Raw genomic sequence first — 22,512 nt, 5'->3', positions numbered from 1 at the left:
ATTTTTGAACTGATTGTTCTTTCCTCTTAGTCCCCCTCTTTGGTTTTTTTCCCCACACTCTTCTTCAGCATGATAGTTGATAAATTCGTTCCCTCAAAAAATGTATATACATAAAAAAATTATATTAAATACATATAAAATATATTTTTCCTTTAAAAGAAGAATACATTTTACAGCTTTTGATATTTGCTATTAACAAACCATTGAAATTTACTGAAAAAACCATAGGTTATAGACCATATATAGTTAGGAATTAGCATTTACAAAACCTTGAAAATTCACTGAAAAAACCATAGGTTATAGACCATATATAGTTAGGAATTAGCATTTACAAAACCTTACTTTACTCACACAAAACCATTGAAATTCGCATATATAGTTAGTTGCGCTAACTATATATCGTGCACCCGCAATCCACTGCTGATGATGTCACATATTACATCATTCATGACATGGTCAGTGACATCACTGATGACATCACTGATGACAACTCAAATGACATCACTGATGACAACATCCAGTGACTATAAGTTTCTGTAAAGTTAAAATATGTCTTACATATTGAAGAATGAGTGGATGTATAAGTGTCTGGATGAAGGATTTAGTAGGTGCATGACTGACTGTATGAGAGAGTGATTACATGTGTCTCACTGAGTGCATGGGTTAGTGACTAAACTGTCTTAATTTGTGCATCATTATATCTGTTGTTCTGTAAACTGCTGCATGTGTTTATCAGTAGCTATATGATTAACTATATGGGTTATTGATTGGTTGCCCAAGTATTTGTATGGGTGAGTGAGTGTGTGTGTGGGTGGCTGGGAGGTGTGTGACTATGTGCAAAGATGTGTGAGCAGTTGATTCACTAGATGTATGGGTTCAAAACTGCATGTGGAAACAGCTGTATGGGTGGTTGACTGTGTGCATGAGTGTATTGGTGAGTGAATGGATATCTCAGTGCTACATGTCAAAGTAAGTACATATGTAAAACACAGTACATGTGAGAGTTGACATATATAAATAACTGTGTATAAGAGCCAGTGAATGTGTGAGTGGCTGTATGGATCATTGTAAACTTGTATTAGTGATTGTATAAGAGAGTAAATATGTGTTAGAATATGTTAGAATAAGTAAGGTGTGTATAACTGTATAGTTGAGGAAATGGAGGTGTGATTGATTCTTTGCATGACTGACTAGGTGTATGAGTAACTCCATGGATGAGTGACAGTCTGTGAGTGTCTGTTTACACTGAGTGTATCTAAGGTTATATTAGAGTCTGAAGAGGTTCATCGTATTATCACATGAATGATGTCATCAGTGATGTTATCAGTGATGTCATTTGAGTTGTCATCAGTGATGTCATCAGTGATGTCACTGACCATGTCATGAATGATGTAATATGTGGCATCATCAGCAGTGGATTGCGGGTGCGCGATATATAGTTAGTGCAACTAACTATATATGCGAATTTCAATGGTTTTGTGTGAGTAAAATAAGGTTTCGTAAATGCTAATTACTAACTATATATGGTCTATAACCTATGGTTTTTTCAGTGAATTTTCAAGGTTTTGTAAATGCAAATTCCTAACTTTATATGGTCTATAACCTATGTTCTTTTCAGTGAATTTTCAAGGTTTTGTAAATGCTAATTCCTAACTATATATGGTCTATAACCTATGGTTTTTTCAGTGAATTTCAATGGTTTTTAATAGCAAATATCAAAAGCTGTAAAATGTATTCTTCTTTTAAAGGAAAAATATATTTTATATGTATTTATTATAATTTTTTTATGCATCTGCCAAACCCTGACCTCTTATTAGTGCACTGTGGTGGAAATGATTTGGGCACTATGACTGGGGTTGGTCTGGAAATCCATTGATGACACTTTTTCCCCAAACTGCCTTGGTATATTCCAATATATGCCGAAGACAGAAATGGTACTGGCCCAACCAATTTTGTCCACAATTTGAGAAAGCACGGAAACATGTGAATAAATCTGTTTCTGCTTACATGCGAGACTTTAGAATGGGTTCAATATACAACAACAACTTGTGTTACAACATACAAGACATCTACAGAGGAGATGGTGTGCACTTCTCAGATGAGGGGAATAGAATATTCCATATTCCTCCTGAATTTAAGACTGTGCATTGGAACCTACTTGTAGGTACCTAAATCAGCCACAGAACCCAAAAGCTCTTTTCAGAGCTATCCTACCTCTGATCATTCAAAACGTTTATCTTTTTTTAGCTTTTTTCACTATTTTTCACCAAAGTACGCTCCCCGGTACGCTTACCAGTGCGCGTACCGGGCGCTCCCCACGTGAATTTTTTTGTAATTTTTTTTTTTTTGCCTATATGAGCGTCCTAAGCTCCCCTCAGAAAACCTAGAGGGTCAGGAAGTGTCTTCCCTACCCCCTTCTACCCATTCCGAACATTGTTTCCCCCCATCTTGTGTCTCAATTCTACCAAAACACAAAATGGAGGACTCCCGTAACACTGCCGGTACGCGTACCGGGGCGCGCACCGGTAAGCGCTCGATAAAAAAAGGGTGGGAAAGCAATTTACAGAAAAACCACTGGAGACACTTTCATCAAATATAGAATAGGCCCTACTACATAGCAGTCCCTACTATTTACCCAAATTTGGTGGTATTGCATTGAGCCATTGGGCTGTAGCCCTGTCTAAATATCCTGAGGTAAATTACATGACAAAAACACATATGAAACTGTTTGAATTTTTAACCAATTAAAATGTTACTTACATGTTGTACTTTTATGTGCTGACATTTGATTGGTTAAGTACATGAATATATATATAAAAGATGATAGGGAAACACAGCCATTTTGACTAACACTACCTAAGGTACATTTGGAAAAGAATTTGACAGAAAACTTCAACTACTTTGAAGAAGGTAAGTTGTTAATTTGAAAGGAGAACTATGGTATGCACTTTAAGTTAATTTTGTAAAACGTTTTCAGATAGTTATATACTGTCCCTCTATAAGAGTTAGACATTGAGAAAGGCTTATTTATTTAAATTATTGATTGAGTAAGGCTTCTGTGGTATAATTATGAATTTACTTAGGCTTCATCACAGGCACTTTTTAATAGTTCTACTTCCTGCCTGAAACCATACTCTGCCCAAAGATAACTTCACTGTTAAAAAATCACAAGTACCTGTCTGAACTTAAACCCAACAGTGCCCTATCTCTACTGATATATTTATTTTTTATGCAATTTACAGCAAGAAAATGGAAGCACAACAAAATGAAAATAATATTTCATTTCAAATAAATATGGAAAACAATCCTAAGGAAGACAAAGAAGAAATAGACTTTATGGATGACACTGTAGACCAAGACTTAATTAAATGTGTTGAAGAAATAGAATCTTGGAATGAAAAGGAGGACATACCAGATGAATTAATGTTGCAAATTCTTTTAGATTTTGAAAAATCACAACAATAAATTTAAATTTTAAAAGTTAAAATTGTTTGAGACATTATTCTTTTTTAAATGAAAATTATGAAATAGTACCCAAAAAGATATAATTTAAAGTGAGACTTAAAATATACTGTGCAACTTTTTTGTGTTACATAGTAAGTTTGAAGTTAATGTATCAACGGGAGAGGTAGGGCTCGAGTCAACACTCCTGTGCCCCTGAGATTATATCTTAAACAACAAAGGAGTGTATGAGTGTAACTTGAAAAACCATAGACCCAAAAACAAAATGAACAAAGTGACAGTGTCAGTGACAGTTTATTCCTGGACCCCAACCTTGCTCAGGTAATCCTTTATTTTTTATATATTTAGCGCACCGTGGAGTACAGTCGCCTAAAGATACGAATTTCTAAATACTCGTAGGTTTCCTGGGTCAGGACGGCGTTTGGGCAATGTTCACACCGCGTTTTTCACGCCTGCGACTCCCCGCTCAGCACCTACTTCAAGGGACACCGTCTGCCCGGAAAGTGACGGTGTCCCTTGAAGTAGGTGCTGGGCGGGGAGTTGCAGGCGTGAAAAACGCGGCGTGAACATTGCCCAAACGCCGTCCTGACCCAGGAAGCCTACGAGTATTTAGAAATTCGTATCTTTAGGCGACTGTACTCCATTGTGCGCCGCCACGGTTAATAACCGTGAGTATTTTCCTCTTTTAAAATTTTTTTTTTGTATTTTTCACATAAGTGCCTCACGGGAGGGTGGACCTTAGAGCGTGCATACCCCCGGAGTGCCATTAGTGTGGTCCTGACGAATGCTGCGCGATTTCGCTCTTATGACAGCAGAAACATGTTGACCAGTTGTTGTAACTAAGGACACAGGTCACCTAATATAGTACCAGTAGTTGTCCGATATTCTTGTTTTTAATCCTATTACAGGTTGGCCTGCATTAAATATTTTTTAGGCTTCAACCCTGTATTTTTTAATTTTGCACTCACTCTTTTTGCACAGACATATGAGTTGAATCACTAGTACACTCACCACCAAACCCGCTCCGCTGTAACTCAGGCGTCGTAGCACGCTGGGGCGACATTCGTCACCCCAGCGGGGACCCGATGATGAAGCATGTCACCAACTAGTGGTGAGTGAGGGTCCTTCTAAACAAAAGGCTGTTTGCCTTTCCCTGTTGGACATAGTCATCCCTGGCCTCAGGGTGGACGCCTCCTGACTAGTAGGACCAGGCATGCTAAATATATAAAAAATAAAGGATTACCTGAGCAAGGTTGGGGTCCAGGAATAAACTGTCACTGACACATAGTAAGTTTGCTCATAGTTACTTCCTTTCTCCAACTATATTATCTCCAATGTGTATTTAATATCTCTTTATCATCTCCTGCCTCCATATTGTTTCTGCTTTCCTGACAGACTATGGTATGAATTCCATATACCACAATAACTTCTGAAACAACGTGCAAGATATCTACAAAGGAGACGGTGTATATTGAATTTTAGACTCTGCATTGGTACCTACATGTTGCTACTTAAATAAAAAATAAATTTAAAAAAAACAACAAAAAGAACAATCAATAAACATACAATATTTGAAAAGTCTATCATTCTTTTTTCCCCATAGTACGCTCCCTGGACCACTTCCCGGTGCGCGTACCGGGCGCTCCCCCCGCAAAAAAATGATTTTTTTTTTCTTTTGCCCCGCGGGGCCCTTTTAAAGCCCCCACATCAAACCTAGGGGGTCAGGGAAGATCTACACTGCCCCCTTATGGTCATTTCCCCCTTTGGTTTGGCCACCTCTTGTGTCTCGATCCTACCAAGACACAAGATGGCGGCCGCTCCGGACTGTTTAGAATGTTTACAGACACCCGAGAGCCAATCAGCTTTCCGCGCGCAAGTCGCGTAGCGCGCCCGGAGCGCTCCCCAGTGCGCGTCCCGGGGCGCGCTTACAGATATATATATTTTTTTGAACCTAAATTACTCAAAATCCACTAGAGCACATATCTTGAGACCTAGCAAAGGCACATCGGACTACCAGTCCCTACAATTTTGCCAAGTTTCATAGAAATCCATTCAGCCGTTCGAGCTAAAAGTGAGTCCAACCGCCCTATGGAAAACTCAATGTTAAAAACACATTTTGGGACCCCCCTTTTTCCTCGGCCCCCACTTCACGAAACCCCCCCAACCTTTCAGAGGACACTCAGAAACAAAATGTGCCATTTTCCTGAAAATTTCAACCAATTCCGTCCATCAACGCCAAAGTTATTCAACATAGAATTTGCAGAAATCCCTTTAAAAAAAAAAACTAACTATATATACCTACTGGCGACCGCCAGTAGGTAATATAAATATATATATATATTCACTGAAAAAACCATAGGTTTCACACCAGTTACAGTTAGGAATTAGCATTTAAAAAACCAATTAAATTCACTGAAAAAACCATAGGTTTCACACCAGTTATAGTTAGGTGGAAATTTTACTTGCATAAAACCATTGAAATTTCCACGTTATAGTTAGTTGGACTCACTATAACTTGCGCGTGCAATGCACTGCTGATGACGTCACATATTACATCACTCATGACATGGTCAGTGACATCACTCATGACATCACTGATGACATCTCAAATGGCATCACTGATGACATCATCCAGTGAATGTGTATCTTTCTGAAAAATAAATATTTTTTATATATGTATATCCAAAGGTTGATGGAAGAATAAATATGTAAATAAATGTCTAAATGGATGTTTTTTTTGTGTAATATTGATTGGTTAACTGACTTATTAAATGTATCTTAGTGAATACATATATTAGCGAGTAATGTTTAAATATTTAAATTTCTGTATCTGTGTCTCACTTTGTGTATAAGTGGCTGCATGGGTTGGTGAGTAGCTACATGAGTGTGTATATGGGTTATTAGTTGTTTTTTTGAGTATCAGTATCAGTGTCTGTATGGTTCGGTGCGGGTTATTACTTAGAGCACAGATGCATGAATGAGTGACTCACTATTTGTATGTATTTTGAAGACAGCATGTGTGCAAGACTGTATGGGTGGATGATTGTGTGTATGGGTGGGTTAGTGAGTATGTGTTTTTATAATTGATTGTTTAAGAGAGTAAATATGTTTCCGTTTCTGTAGAAGTATGTGTAGTGGTGTGTATATAGCAGTATAATCAAGTAAATGGTTTTTTGATAGTTTATTTGCATGTGTGAATTTGTGTGTGAGTAACTATATGGATGATTATTAGTGTGTAACAGGATGTATAGGTGTATGAGTACATGCATGAGTGACTATATAGAACTGTTGGTAAATGAGTGGATGTGTATGTAGATGTTGGAATTACCTAATAAGTTGTTGTAATTGGTATTGGTTTCTCCTTTTTTAAGAAAATGTTAGTTTCTATTTTTAAATGTGTATGTCAAAGGTTATTTTGTGCTGATAGGAGGTCTGCCACTTTGTCACAAGGATGTTGTCATCAGGGATGTCATTTGAGATGTCATCAGTGATGTCACTGACCATGTCATGAGTGATGTAATATGTGACGTCATCAGCAGTGCATTGCACGCGCAAGTTATAGTGAGTCTAACTAACTATAACGTGGGAATTTCAATGGTTTTATGCGAGTAAAATTTCCACCTAACTATAACTGGTGTGAAACCTATGTTTTTTTCAGTGAATATATATATATATATATATATTACCTACTGGCTATCGCCAGTAGGTATATATAGTTAGGATTTTTTCCCTATGGGATTTCTGAAAATTCTATGCCTAATAACTTTGGCGTTTGTGGACGGAATCGGCTGAAATTTTCAGGAAAATGGCACATTTTGTTTCTGAGCAGCTCCTGGAAATTTGGGGGGGGTTCGTCAAGGGGGGGCTGGGAAAAAAGGGGGGTCCCAAAACGCGTTTTTAACATTGAGTTTTCCATAGGGCGGTTGGACTCACTTTTAGCCCGAACGGCTGAATGGATTTGCACGAAACTTGGCAAAATTGTAGGGACTGTTAGCCCGATGTGCCTTTGCTAGGTCTCAATATATGTGCTCCAGTAGTTTTTGAGAAATTAACGTTCAAAACAAGATATATATCTGTAACAGCGCTCCGGGCAGCGATCCGGTCCGCTTACTTTTCGCGAAACGGAACTTTGCGCGCAGAAAGCTGATTGGCTCTCCGGTGTCTGTCAACATTCTAAACAGTCCGAAGCGGCCGCCATCTTATCTCTCGGTAGGATCGAGAGAGAAGAGGTGAAAAACGAAGAGGGAATTTATTGAAAGGGTGCAAGGTATACCCCTCTTGACCCCCTAGGATTGTTGTTGGGGTTATTAAAGGGTCCCGTGGGGAAAATAAAAAAAAAATTATTTTTCACGGTAGAAGCGTTTCCCGGGCCGTGAACTGGGCCGCAAACTGGTAGCGAAACGGGAATTCGCCATTTTGTGCTTCGTTTTAATTGTTTAGAGACAAAAATTATCGCTGCACATCGGCCACAATGCATGAATATCGTTGAAAAGTCAGCGATATTCATGCATTATCCAGCAAATGCTCTTAGCCATGTTATCCACCTTCCATTGGATAACAGAAAGCTGATTGGCTCTCCGGTGTCTGTCAACATTCTAAATAGTCCGGAGCGGCCGCCATCTTATCTCTCGGTAGGATTGAGAGAGAAGAAGAGGTGAAAAACGAAGGGGGAATTTATTGAAAGGGGGCAAGGTATACCCCTCTTGACCCCCTAGGAATGTTGTTGGGGTTATTAAAGGGTCCCGTGGGGAAAATAAAAAAAAATTGATTTTTCACGGTAGAAGCGCTTCACGGGCCGCGAACTGGGCCGCAAACTGGTAGCGAAACGGGAATTCGCCATTTTGTGCTTCGTTTTAATTGTTTAGAGACAAAAATTATCGCCGCACATCGGCCACAATGCATGAATATCGCTGAAAAGTCAGCGATATTCATGCATTATCCAGCAAATGCTCTTAGCCATGTTATCCACCTTCCATTGGATAACATGGCTAAAAACCGCTCTGTGCGTGAGCTTTTTTTTTTTTTTTTTTTTGCTGCGTGACGTTTGTTAACGTTCGATTCGATGGAAATCAGGAAGTGTTGAACACCATTTTGTCACTGCGAGTAAATATTTTGTTATAAATGAATCCTTATTGATAAACATTGTCTGCGCCATCTTGCGTTTTTGTCCAATGCCACAATTTTGTCGTGCACGGCAGCCATTTTAGATGCCTTGACCAGGGCCACTCTCTGCACGCCGTCGATTCTCAGCATGGCTCCCCACCCTCGCAAGAATCTCCCCCACGCACTGGTCACCCCGCTCTAGCGAAACGGGAATTCGCCATTTTGTGCTTCGTTTTAATTGTTTAGAGACAAAAATTATCGCCGCACATCGGCCACAATGCATGAATATCGTTGAAAAGTCAGCGATATTCATGCATTATCCAGCAAATGCTCTTAGCCATGTTATCCACCTTCCATTGGATAACAGAAAGCTGATTGGCTCTCCGGTGTCTGTCAACATTCTAAATAGTCCGGAGCGGCCGCCATCTTATCTCTCGGTAGGATTGAGAGAGAAGAAGAGGTGAAAAACAAAGGGGGAATTTATTGAAAGGGGGCAAGGTATACCCCTCTTGACCCCCTAGGAATGTTGTTGGGATTATTAAAGGGTCCCGTGGGGAAAATAAAAAAAAATTGATTTTTCACGGTAGAAGCGCTTCACGGGCCGCGAACTGGGCCGCAAACTGGTAGCGAAACGGGAATTCGCCATTTTGTGCTTCGTTTTAATTGTTTAGAGACAAAAATTATCGCCGCACATCGCCCACAATGCATGAATATCGCTGAAAAGTCAGCGATATTCATGCATTATCCAGCAAATGCTCTTAGCCATGTTATCCACCTTCCATTGGATAACATGGCTAAAAACCGCTCTGTGCGTGAGCTTTTTTTTTTTTTTTTTTTTGCTGCGTGACGTTTGTTAACGTTCGATTCGATGGAAATCAGGAAGTGTTGAACACCATTTTGTCACTGCGAGTAAATATTTTGTTATAAATGAATCCTTATTGATAAACATTGTCTGCGCCATCTTGCGTTTTTGTCCAATGCCACAATTTTGTCGTGCACGGCAGCCATTTTAGATGCCTTGACCAGGGCCACTCTCTGCACGCCGTCGATTCTCAGCATGGCTCCCCACCCTCGCAAGAATCTCCCCCACGCACTGGTCACCCCGCTCTCTCTCTCATGCATGGGCCATATACTTCCCCCCATCTGCGCTGCTCTTCTCTGAGAATCACACCCTGTGCCCGCTCGACACCTCCCTTTCACCCTATTCACTACCGCACCCTCTGACACTTCTCTTCCTCTGTGTCCGATTGTCCAGGCCGGACCTAGGCTATCACCTAGCCCTGCGGATGTAGTTTATGGCTCCAGCTGTAGAGTATCCAGACATGCCAACCCTCCCGATTCAGGTGTGAGACTACTGATTTCAGTGCTAGTCTTTCGCTTCCCGATTCCTGCAAGGAAAAACCCGGGGGCATATTTCCAACAGCTAGCGGTAATTTTTGTCTCTAACTTGTTTAGAGACAATAATTATCGCCGCACTTCGGCGAATTTTATCGCACATAAACCTTGCTATTAGCAAGGTTTATCGCAAATGCGATAAAAAACGGCCGCAATGCATGAATATCGCTGAAAAGTCAGCGATATTCATGCATTAGTCAGCAAATGCTCTTAGCCATGTTATCCACTTCCCATTGAACAAGCGCATGGTCTTTTAAAGATTTGTGAAGTACTCGGGGCGGCGGTGTGTGTGTGTCCTCTTTCAGGAGCGGGCGGGGGGGCACTGGCAGCAATTTGCAGGCCAGGCAGTGTTCAACACGTGCATCACCTTTTCTCTGCCTGCTATTGCGCTCCATTCTTCGGAAAGGTAAGAAAAAGAACGTGCATTTGAGTTTGAAATGTCCGATCTTGTAGTAGTACACTTGCAAAGCCCACACATGACAATAACCCGATTCAAGGCCCCATTCTCCCGATTTTTAAAAAAAATATAGTACTCCAAGACAGTTACATTTTAAAACTTTATTAATATTTAAATATAACGAACGCAACAAAAACTGTAAATATATTTAACCATTTTTTGAAATTAACCAGAACTATAACGATAACAACAACAACAACAATAATATAACTTTTATGCCTAAATTACGCAAACATTTAGCTAATCTGCTAAAGGGGGGAGTCGCCATTTCTTTACAATAATCAATAATGAAAAATCCACATCAATAGGGTTGCCCGTTTTCTCGATGCAGCACTATAGTGCAATATACACAGCACCTGGGGTGTCAAGAGTGAACAGGTCTTTCTTTGTTCCTTAAGATGTTATCTCCGAGAATGCTGATGCATTGGTGTCTGTACACTTCTTTGTCAATTCTGTCAAGATGATAACTGCTTTATAAACAGACGATATCTTTGTTTCGTCATTAGTGTTAAGTGTGTCTGAAACTACAGTGCCCTTCTGTTTTTTTTTCTTCAGGCTCTACAGAGTTTTGTGTGTTGTTCTTTTGAGCGACAATTATTCCAGAGGTTTCAGGTTCACTTGTTTTGTTCTGCAGTGAGTTAACAGCTTTAGAGAGTTCATGTTTATTTGCTATGTCCTGCTGTTCGTGAACTGCTTCAGAGACGTCAGCCTCATTTTTTATGTTTCAGTAGATCCTGGACCTGCCCGGCCGCGCCCAAAATGGCGCCGGTGTAAATGGGACTCGTAACTGCTTGTTCTGTACTGGTTGCCCAACCTTGATATCACGAGATACATATGCAGTTTTGAAGCACATGGCGGAGGCTTGTCTGCTGTAGTGGGGCGTCCCTTTATCGTTTCAGTCGCCATTCCGCCCGCTTTTGCTACACTGTGCCTCATCCGCCATTCAGCTGTTTACCGCCCGCTCTTACGGCTACAGCGTCTCGCTCACCATGTAGTTGAGTTGTTCCCACTCTTGCGGTGCAGCGGTAGGCGGCTGCCACAGGACTCTTAAAATGGCGGCCGGCTCTTCGGATTTGGGCCTGGTCCAGTAAAATGGCCCTGGGACACCTTGGAACTCGGACGCTTGTCTGCCAGGGCTTGGGTTCCATTCTCGAAAGCGTCCCCTCAGCCTTGAAGATTGTACAAAAGTCTTGGGGGCCCTCGACTCCCGCAGGCTTCCGGTGGGGAGCGGCTGCCATGATTTCTTGCGGAATGGCCACGACGGAGCTACGAGATGGTGGTGCTCTCATGGTGACGCCAGCTTCAGTCTGAAACATCCAGAAACAAGGTGGGGCTTTCATCGTTTGGGGAAAAAAAATGTTTTAATCCAATGAAAAGTGTTATTTTTAGGTCACATGACCTAGTCTTACATAATTAGGAAAAGAAAAGTAAAATGAACCAATGAAAAGTTTTATTAACAAGTCACATGACCTGTTATGCTTACGTTACGCGCTGCGCGGCGCGCTCTGGATCGTTTCCGGGAAGCTGCGCCTTGCGCACCGGAGCACTTCCGGGTGCGCTAACGCGTCGCGTCATATGACGCATTACGCGACAATGCAGGTGCAGAATATAGTCAAAATGTCTCCACCAACCAGCGGTCGGAATTCCACCGCTTTCAGCAGTCCAAAAAGTTCGGTCAAATCTTAAGAGCGGGAGCAACTCAACTACATGGTGAGCGAGACGTTGTAGTCGCAAGAGCGAGCGGTAAACAGCTGAATGGCGGAAGAGGCACAGAGTACCAAAAGCGGGCGGAATGGCAACTAAAACGGTAAAGGGGCGCCCTACGACAGCGTGTCTTCAGGTGAAACGGATTGTGGGACAAGGTCCAGAATGAAAGATTCTTCAAAAGGGAAAAAATTCCGCCGGACCCCGGGAGCCGGCCGCCTATGCCGGGGGCGATCTCAGGCCTCACCAGGGCAACACGACTTGGGGAGGGGGCAGGAGCCAAGCGCCCCCTCTCAGTCCGCGCCATCTCACCGCCCCTCGGGGGCCTCCGTCAAGCGGTTTAGGGAGGCACCGTATCACATTGTTTTCCAATGCAGTCAGGTCCACAAATGGACCCCACTTACTTTGAATAGTGAAGCTGCAGCAGGTGCCAATAAGGTTTAAACAGTGTTACAAGACCTGCTTAGAATTCTGAAGTATGGCACTCAATAACCAAGACTTATGCCATTTATGTAAGGCAGTGACATGGAAGCAACTCAGGGACAAAAAGCATGAACGAACATTCACGTATGAAAATCTTATTTGGAGAAGGGGTAGAATCCAAACGGCCCCTGCCAGTTCGCGCCACTACACCGTATGTGGAAAATCTGAAGCCATCATTCTACAAACTCTCAACGCTTGTTATCAGTGCATGAGTTTCATGCTCGATCGATTGAGCTAGCCGGATCGGGCAATAAAAAGTATAAAATAGTTATGTAAATAGTTATTTAATAAAATGTTTTATTCTGTTTCTTTGGTGGTGTGTTGTGTATATTTATAATATTTGCATAGGGTTTGCCGTTATTTTGGGCGGTGTGGGTGGCGGAGTCGAGCTGTTTTGCAGCCCTCATGGTGTGGAGCTCAATTCATTTCACTATTTTCGTATTTCTCATGAAGGGTTATTCCTAATGTTTGTATTTTACCGAGGTTAAAAAGAGATCCAATTAGTGGCCTACTGATTTTGCTCGATTACTTTTATTTTTTTACACGATTTTTCACTATCTGCAAAGACTAAACAGAGTATTGCGACTTTGTGCTTGTTTGTAAATAGAGAATGATCCAAAGAGAACCAATTGTAAAACAGTAAATGCTTGGATAATAATCAATCAAATGGAGAGACAAGCAGGTACGACGGATTACAACAGGGGTAAAGGTCTGCGTTAACTACCGTTCACTATCTGCAAAGAGAGAGTACTACTAAGAGAAAAGAGGGGAGTGGGGAGGGGGGGCAGCGTTCAAAGCACATCAGCGTGCATAAACACGAAAACGTTTTTACCTATCACGTACTTGACATTTGACAGCTTTTGATGTTTGCTATTAAAAAACCATTGAAATTCACAGAAAAAACCATAGGTTATACTCCATATATAGTTAGGAATTTGCATTTACAAAACCTTGAAAATTCAATGAAAAAACCATTGGTTTTAGGCCATATATAGTTAGGGATTTGCATTTAGAAAACCTTATTTTACTCGCATAAAACCATTGAAATTCCATATATAGTTATAAGCGCTAACTATATATCGCGCACCCGCAATCCACTGCTGATGATGTCACATATTACATCATTCATGACATGGTTAGTGACATCACTGATGACATCACTGATGACATCTCAAATGACATCACTGATGACATCACTGATAACATCTCATTTGACATGACTGATCACATCACTGATGATATCATTCATGTGATAATACCATGAATCTCTTCAGACTCTAATATAACCTTAGATACAATCAGTGTAAACAGACAGTCACTCATCCATGGAGTTACTCACACACCTAGTCAGTTATGCCAAAAATCAATCACACCTCCATTTTCTCAACTATACAGTTATACACACCTTACTTATTCAAACATATACTAACACATATTTACTTTACTCTCTTATACAATCTCTGATACATGTTCACAATGATCCATACAGCCACTCACACATTCACTAGCTCTTATGCACAGTTATTTATAGATGTCAACTCTCACATGTACTGTGTTTTACATATGTACTTAATTTGACATGTAGCACTGAGATATCCATTCACTCACTAATACACTCATGCACAGTCAACCGCCCATACAGCTGTTTCCACATGCAGTTTTGAATCTATACATATAGTGAATCAACTACTCACACATCTATGTACAGAGTCACACACCTCCCAGCCACCCATACACACACACTCAGTTTCCCATACAAATACTTGGACAACCAATCAATAACCCATACAGTTACTCATATAGCTACTGATCAACATATGCAGCAGTTTGTAGAACAACAGATATAATGATGTACAAATTAAGACAGTTTAGTCACTAACTCATGCCCTCAGTGAGACACATTTAATCACTCACTCATACAGTCAGTCATGCACCTACTAAATCCTTCATCCAGACACTTATATATCTACTCATTCTTCAATATGTAAAACATATTTTAACTTTACAGAAACATACAGTCACTGGATGTTGTAATCAGTGATGTCATCAGTGATGTCATTTGAGATGTCATCAGTGATGTCATCAGTGATGTCACTAACCATGTCATGAATGATGTAATATGTGACATCATCAGCAGTGGATTGCGGGTGCGCGATATATAGTTAGCGCTTATAACTATATATGGAATTTCAATGGTTTTATGCGAGTAAAATAAGGTTTTCTAAATGCAAATCCCTAACTATATATGGCCTAAAACCAATGGTTTTTTCATTGAATATATATATATATATAGTTATATTTATATTGATATTTATATTTATATTACCTACTGGCGGTTGCCAGTAGGTATTTATAGTTAGGACCTATTATCCATAGAAAATCTGCAACATTCTATTTGGAATAACTTTGGCGCCGGTAGACGAAGCTTTGCGAAATTTTCAAAACTCGTGCCCCGCTGCGGTCCGCTCCTATCCGGAAAGTCTTGGGTGACTCGTCAAGCTGGGGCTGAGAAAAAAGGGGGGTCCCAAAACTTGTTTTCCCCATTCAATTTTCCACAGGGACCTTTAGTAGCAGCTACAGCCCGAACTGCTGAACGGTTTACACCAAATTTGGCAGAAAGGTAGATCTTGGTTCAGAGTCATGCCTTTTGCTTAAATAGTGTAAATCCTTTCAGTAGGTTCTGAGACAATCAAAATCACATATATATCTATGGCGGCGCTGGATCCGCGCACACTAAGCGCACCCTGCCGTGCACGAGCTGTATTCGAATTGACTGTCAACACTCCAAATCAGGAAGTGTTGGAAGCCATCTTGTGCCTTGGTAGAACCGAGGCACAAGAAAACTAATGAAAAAATGCGCAAAACGCGTAAAGGGGGCAGGGTAGAAACACCCCGACCCCCTAGGCCTGCTCAGGGGGTCCCAAAAGGACCCCCAAGCCCCCCCAAATTATTATTATTTTTTTTTAATTGGCAAAATCCATGCTGGGTGCGCGGATCCTGCGGCAAAAAAAAAAACGAAGCTCGGTCTCCCTGTCATCTTTGTTAATTAGCCCCCTGGGGGGCCAAGTCCTGGTGGCATGATCAAAAAAAGTGTGGGGGGAGCCCAATCCCCCACACTGCCCTGGGAACAGCCACCTCCGGGGCTTTATCATAATATAGGTGGGGGCTCACGGGGCTTCTTTAAATTAAGTTTGCGGGGCCTGAGAGCCCCCCAAGCCCCGGGGACTGCCACCCCCCGGGGCCTCTTAAAATAAGGTGGGGGCTCTCAGGCCCCCAGCCCGGGGGACTGCCACCCCCTGGGAATTCTTGAAATTAGTTGCAGGGGGCTCTCAGGCCCCCCCACCCCCCCGGGACCGCCACCCCTGGGGTTTTAAAACATGAATGGCCGGGGCTCACGGCCCCTGGGGACCACCACCCCGGGGCTTTCATTTAAAAATAAATACCCTGTGTGGGGGGATTCAAGCCCCCACATGCCCTGGGAACCGCCACCTCCCCGGGGCACTAAAGATTCAATTTGGGGGGTGTCTGACAGGGACCACTACCCCCCAGGGCTTTGTAAAATATGGGAGGGGGCCGCGCAGCCCCCTCCTGGAGCCTTGTGGAGGCCCTGGGGACCGCCACCCCCTGGGCTGGCTCCTGCAGTGTCCCGGGGTGCCCACCCCCGGGACACTGTGGTTTGCAATGACAGGCCGGGAGCCTCGCGGCTCTCACCCTGTCATTGCAAACTGCTTTGCTTCATTGAAGTGAGAGCTGGGAAACCTGCTCTCGCTTCAATGAAGCAAAGCAGATTGGTTTTCCATATGGGGAGCAGCATGTTAGCTGCTCCCCATGAGGAAAAGCAATGCCGGCTCCCGCAGAATGTAGGGAGCAAGCTGGGACCATGGAGGGATTGGGGACCCCCCCCACAGTCCCCAACGGAGAGGGCCAGCACCGGGAGATGGGGTCCCCGGGGCCATAAGTGGCCCAGGAGGGGGGCCACGCGGCCCCCTCCCCAACAGTTCAAAAAAAATATTTTAAAGAAAAGGCCATGCCTCGGGGGATGGGGTACCCGGGGCACATTAAGGCCTCGGGAGGGGGGCCCGCGGCCGCCTTCCACATTTTTAAAAAATGTTTTAAAAAATAGGGGCAGGCCCTGAGGGATGGGGTTCCCAGGGCCAAAAAAATAGAAAAAGAAGGGGGCTACATAGCCCCCTTCTTCAAAATATTTAAAAAAAGAAAAGACCAGCATCGGCCGGAGGCCAGGTCCCTTTTTTGCAGCACTCTTCAAGTGCGCCCCCTGGCGCTTTTTGCAGAGGGGGAACGAATTTGCCTTGAATACTGGGGGTCCCTGGGGGCCCACTAGCCCACCAGGAACCTCCAGGATGCACCAGGGGGCCGTGTTGCAGAGAGGTGTTCCGAGGCCATGCCCCTTTTTTACACCTCTCTGCAACGCAGCTCTGTGGTGCTTACTGGAGGTAGCTGGTGGGCTAGTTGCACCCCAGGGACCCTCAATACTCAAGGGGAGTTAATCCCCCAACTTAAAATGTGCCACGGGCGGGTTTGCACAGTGGTGAAGGGAGAGGGTGGGGCCTGAGTTTACATGTGTGCAAACACACCCTGTGGTACGGTTTAAGTTGGGGAATTAATTCCTTGTCAATCCTGAGGGTCCCTGGGGGCCAACTAGTCCACCAGGTACCTCCAGTAAGCGCCACTGAGCTGCGTTTAAGAGTATTGTAAAAAGTGGCGTGGCCTCTGAACACCTCTCTGCAACGCAGCCCCCTGGCACAAACTGGAGGTACCTGGTGGGCTAGTTGGCCCCCAGGGACCCACATGATTGAGGAGGAATTAATTCTCTTACTTAAAACGAGCCAGAGGGCATGTTTGCAGACATGTCAACTCAGGCCATGCCCCCTTCCTTCACCTCTGTACAAACGCGCCCCATGGTGCATTTCAAGTTGGGGAATTAATTCTCTTTCAATACTGAGGGAAGCTAAGGGCCAAATAGCCCAACATGTATTTCCAGTATGCGCCAGGGAGCTGCGTTGCTGACAGGTGTTCAGTGGCCACGCCCCTTTTTACACCTCTCTGCAATGCAGCTCCGTGGCGCTTATTAGAGGTACCCAGTTGGCTAGTTTTACCGTAGGGACTCTTAGGATTCAAGGGGACTTAATATCTCAACTTAGAACGGCCACAGGGTGCGTTTACACAGTGGTGAAGGGAGGGGACGGGGCCTGAGGTGACGTGTGCAAACATGCCCTGTGGCCCATTTTAAGTTGGGGGGAAAATTCCCCTTCAATCTTGAGGGCCCCTGGGGGCCAAGAAGCCCATCAGGTGCTTCCAGGAAGCGCCACTGCGCTGCATTGCAGATAGGTGGTGCAGGCCGTGCCCCTTTTTACACCTTTCTGTAATGGCGCTTACTGGATGTACCTAGTGGGCTAATTTGCCCCTAAAGACTCTCAGGATTCAAGGGAACTTAATCAGACAACATAAAACAGCCACAGGGAGTGTGTTTTAAGATGGGGAAGTAATCCCCCTTCAATCCTGAGGGATCCTGGGGGCCAACTAACCCACCAGGTGCTTCCAGTAAGTGCCACTGCACTGCGTTGCAGAGGTGGTCTAGGTCGTGACCCTTTTTACATCTCTCTGCTACGCAGCTCTGTGGCGCTTACTGGATGTACCTAGTGGGTTAGTTGGACCCTAGGGACCCGCAGGATTGAAGAGGAATTATTTCCAAAACTTAAAACGCACCACAGGGCGTGTTTGCACAGTGGTGAAGGGATGGGATGGTGTAAGAAAGTGGCTCTATATATACTGGACAGAAGTAAAATCAGCCTAACTATGAATTCCGATTTACTCACCTGTTATCAGGAGAGAACCCAGTGCTGCATCTTTTAGCCCAGCACTGACCCTGAAAAGTAATTCTAACCATACTTACCAGTAACTTGTGTTTCCTTCCATAAGAATCCATTGTCCAGTTTTCACCAGAAAAGTGTAGATTTTCACAAACTATAAATATTCCTTATAAAATCGCCTGTATGACTTAAACGCATTCTTTCAACTGTTTACAGGAGATGCACCAGTGTTGGATCCAGGATCCACCACTGAGTTAGAAAAAGTAATATTAACACTACTTACCTGCTAAGTGAATTTCCACCCATGGATAACATAGTTGGTTCTATGTGAAAACGTTTCTAAGTGTCAACTTTTAAAATACAATATTATTCCTTAAAAATCATTACTGTAGCCAAAAAGCTTTTTTTCAACTGTTTATAGGAGATGTCCCAGAACTGAATCTAGGATCCAGTCCTGTGGTTAGAAAAGTAGTCCATAAAGTAACTGATTGCATTTAGCACTAGAAATTCCCATTGAGCTCAATGTTGCATTGTGTTGCCCATTGCAATAACTGTAACTACTGTACTTAAAAGTCTGTTGCCTATTTGCAAAGTATTTAAACTAAAGTAATTCATTCTGTGAAAGTATATTTTGTAATGTGATGTATAATGTAATTATAATGTCATGTAAAAATAAAATATCTAAAAATAAATAGTTTAAAAAAATGTAGTAAATCAGTATAAAAAACATATAACAATTAATACATTTAAAAGTTGTCATTTACAAAACCTTCAAAATTCACTGAAAAAACATAGGTTTTAGGCATGTTATACTTAGGAATTAGCATTTAAAAACCTTCGAAATTCACTGAAAAAAACCATGTTTCAGACATGTTATAGTTAGGAATTAGCATTTAAAAAACCTTTGAAATTCACTGAAAAAAACATAGGTTTCTGGCATGTTATAGTTAGGAATTAGCATTTAAAAAAAGTTAGAAGTTCACTGAAAAAACATAGGTTTTAGGGGTGTTATAGTTAGCTGGACATTTCACTCATACAAAACCAGAGAAATTCCACAGTTATTGTTAGTTGAGCTAACTATAACTCGCGCCCCCGCAATGCACTGTTGATGACGTCACATATTAGATCAATCATGACATGGTCAGTGACATCACTGATGACATCACTTATGACATCTCAAATGACATCACTGATGACATTATCCACGTGACAAATGATACACCTCATCATACAATAGTATAACCTTTCAACACTCATTATAAAATATGGAGTACCATATTGGAAACTATAAACACAACAATTCAAGCTTCTAAATCCCCCCTCAGTGATTCCTACATCTACACACACATCTAAACACTTACCTATAGAGTCACTCATACATGCTAACAAAGATCAATAGAACACTATTACATGTACTTATACCACTACATCGACATTACACACCACCACACATCCTATTCACTTATGCAGTCATCCTACTCACTTATGCAAACTATTGTTCATACTTACATTTACTAAGCTACACACTTATACAAACAACACTTTCTTTATTCATATAGAAAGTAACGTATACTTAGTGTGTTATAAAATCACTATGAACAGTATACAGTTTTCGATACAGTCACTCATACAATCACTGAGTCTTATGTACACATATTTATGTACAACAACTGTCACATACACTGCTTTTTATATTTCTACTTTGTTGGACTTGTATCATTGAGAAATATATTTACTCATCACCACACCCATAAAGAGATTCACTCACCCAAACAACTGTTCCACGTGCAGTCTTAACCTCATATACCTACTAAATCAACTATTTACACATCTTTGGACAGTCACACACCTCCCACCCAACCACACACACATTCACTATCCCATACAAATACTCACTTAACTAATTAATACTAATATAGACTTTCACAGAGCTGGTAACCAACTTATGTAGCAGTTTACACAACAAGAGATAGAGTGATACAGATATTCACACAGTTTAATCACTATCCCATATATTTAGTGAGACACTTTAAATTAGTCACTTAGACAGTCAATCACAGAGCTACTAAATCCTCCATCCAGACACTTATACATCCACTCAGTCTTCAATGCAGATTGTTATATATATAATACTTATTTAAATATCAAACCAAACAACATTCACTGGATGACGTCATCAGTGATGTCATCAGTGATGTCATTTGAGATGTCATCAGAGATGTCACTGACCATGTCATGAATGATGTAATATGTGACATCATCAGCAGTGGATTGCGGGCGCTGAGTTATAGTTAGTACAACTAACTATAACGGAGGAATTTCATTGGTTTTGTACGAGTGAAATGCCCAGCTAACTATAACACCCCTAAAACCTATGTTTTTTTTCAGTGAATTTCTAAGGTTTTTTAAATGCTAATTCCTAACTATACCATGTCTGAAAACCTATGGTTTTTTCAGTGAATATATATATATATATATATATATATATATATATGGCGGTCGCCAATAGGTATATATAGTTAGGATTTTTTTGAATAGGGATTTCTGAAAATTCTATGTTGAATAACTTTGGCGTTGATGGACGGAATTGGCTGAAATCTTCAGGAAAATGGCACATTTTGTTTCTGAGCGTCCCCTGAAAGTTTGGGAGGGTTTTGTCAAGCGGGGGCCGAGAAAAAAGGGAGGTCCCAAAACGTGTTTTTAACATTGAGTTTTCCATAGGACGGTTGGACTCACTTTTAGCTCGAACGGCTGAATGGATTTCTATGAAACTTGGCAAAATTGTAGAGACTGTTTGCCCGATGTGCCTTTGCTAGGTCTCAAGATATGTGCTCCAGTGGATTTTGAGAAATTAACGTTCAAAAAAATATATATATCTGTGACAACATCCCGGTTAGCGCCCCGGTTCGCGTACCAGACGCGTAACGGAACTTTGCGAGGAGAAGCGGATTGGCTCTCCGGTGACTGTCAACATTCTAAACAGTCCAGAGCGGCCGCCATCATGTCTCTCGGTAGGATCGAGAGACAAGAGGTGGAAATAAACGAAGGGGGAAATTAATGAAAGGGGGCAAGGTAGACCCCTCCTGAGCCCCTAGGATTGATGTGGGGGCTATTAAAGGGCCCCGTGGGGCAAAAAATTTTTTTTTTTTAAATTTGATTTTTCGCGGTGGAAGCGCTACACAGTACGCGAACCGGGTAGCTCACCGGTAGCGTAACGGGAGTCCGCCATCTTGTGTTTCGGACGAATTTAGTCACAAGATGGAGGATAAACAATGTTGGGAATGGGTATAAGGGGGCACAGGAGAAATATCCTTACCCCCTAGGTTTTCTGAGGGTGGCTGAGGAGGCTCATATATGTAAAAAAAAAACAGCCTTTTTTTCAAATTTTTGCACGGTTAGCGCCCGGTCCGCGCACCGGGTAGCGTTCCGGAAAGGGTAACAAGGGGAAAACCAAGGGAAACAGTAAAATAATCTTGGTGGGCTATCCTGGAGGTGACGCACCTCAGCAATGCTATAATTGATTGGATGCCACCTCTGCATGTGGCGGTGCATAGTATAGTTTCCAAAACTATACTTTTTGTCTGTGCCTCTGGACAGAACTGCATCGCAATGAGGCATGTCTCCAGCCGGGCATTGACCTTTTTTGCCCTCGAGGGTAAGAAAAAAATTGCCATATAAAATGGTCCAAGCGGTGGGATTGCCGGGGCTCTTCACGCAAGAACTGCCTCGGCTCTACCTCCTCTTCCTCTTCTTCTTCCTCTTCCTCTGGGTTTGGAAGGAACTTTGCAGGTGGTCCTTCCTTCCTAGGTGGTTGTGGTGGTGGTGGGGGTCCACCAGCTGCAGCTACTACAGATGCCATGACTGAACAAGCAGAAACAGGTCTTCCTCTCACAAAGATAAAAGTCAGAGGGAGAAAAAAAGGTGGGGGCTTTCATCATTTGGGAAAAAAAAAATTCTAAACCAATGAAAAGTGTTATTTTCAGGTCACATGACCTGTTACGCTTACGTTACGCGTCCCACTCCGCACCCGGAGCGCTTCCGGGGTGCTGCGCTTCGCGCCGCGGGTCGCGCTCCGGA

This window comes from Lissotriton vulgaris, chromosome 7 (assembly GCF_964263255.1).
Source record: "Lissotriton vulgaris chromosome 7, aLisVul1.2, whole genome shotgun sequence".
Classification (NCBI taxonomy): Eukaryota; Metazoa; Chordata; class Amphibia; order Caudata; family Salamandridae; genus Lissotriton; species Lissotriton vulgaris.
This window is presented reverse-complemented; position numbering follows the sequence as displayed.